This window comes from Fopius arisanus, unplaced genomic scaffold (assembly GCF_000806365.1).
Source record: "Fopius arisanus strain USDA-PBARC FA_bdor unplaced genomic scaffold, ASM80636v1 scaffold00069, whole genome shotgun sequence".
NCBI classification, from domain to species: domain Eukaryota; kingdom Metazoa; phylum Arthropoda; class Insecta; order Hymenoptera; family Braconidae; genus Fopius; species Fopius arisanus.
Window position 1 is genome coordinate 490,317 of NW_011887808.1, and position 1,321 is coordinate 491,637.

Genomic DNA, 1,321 nt, shown 5'->3' on the forward strand with positions numbered 1-1,321 from the left:
CCCTCGGCGTAATTGCGGTACGGGGGGAACTGGGGATGGGAAATGTAAAAGCCCGAAAGGGGGTATACATGTGTGGACAAGTTTAGTATTTCGCATATAAAATACTTCGCATTAAATATTTCGCATATATCTCGTTTTCCTTGTGGATGAAGAAAACGACGAGAAAATCTACATATGCCCAGGTAAATTTTCCTACACATTTACTTGTACTGAGTAAATTTAGTCAGCAGAAGTAGATTAATTCAGTAAAGGAATTGTTTCCCCACTGTAGTAATCGTGTAACGCAGATTCTACTCCGCAAAATGATTTTTGGATTTTTCATTTATGTTCAGATTTGTTCAGTAAGTTATCCTAAATTATTTACTGAAGATAAGAAATTATGTATTTTTTCAGAATCATTTAATATTCTTTAGAAACGGAAAGAAATTTTACAGGATAAAGAAAGATATGGCTTTTCTTTGCAGAAACTCTTGAAAGATTGATTTATAATTCATGATTGAATCGAAGCTTTGAGTATTATTAATCATATTCTCATATTCTCACTGAAAAAAAATCGATTTCCTTTCGTAAGGAATTCTCACCATATCATGAAATCTTGATGTTCAAGTCATAAACATTTGACCGAAATCTGTGATTATCTGACACATTATCCAGAGTTTTTATTCTGAGAAATCTGTAGGAGATTTACAATATACTTGCCCACCCATATATACCCTTTCGGGCTTTTACATTTCCCATCCCCAGTTTCCCCTGTACCACAATTACGCCGAGGGCCGAAGGGAAAACCTCATGGGAAAAAACCTTGGCCAGGTACAGTCGTCTCTTTCGAGACTACCGCTCGTGCGATGAAACCTGTGCAAGTTAGAGCGAATTCTATCTCTAAAAAAACCCCTGAAATTTCCCCGACTGGGAATCGAACCCACCAATCTCATGTGCCAACCCCCTACGCTCTAACCGCACGACCACCGCACGTCGGTAGATTTACAATATTTTTCTTAGAATAAATTGTATTAGAAAATTGAGGATATTATGGTTTCTCTGTCTCATTGGAGTTTTGTTCCCGTAATAATAATTAGTTTACTAGCTTCTGGTAAATGATTCACGCAGAAAAACTAATCGTAACAAATTTAATCGTTAAATTGCGAGATTCAAAGCGTCAATTACGAATTAGAAATAATAATTAGCGAGTTTGATATCGTAATTTACCTTTATATTTGTTTGCATGACTAGTTAAAATTATAAATTGACTCAATTATGTTGATTGTCAATAAATTAATTTTCAGCTGCTTGGAGCATTGTACAATATAAATAAATAAACAAT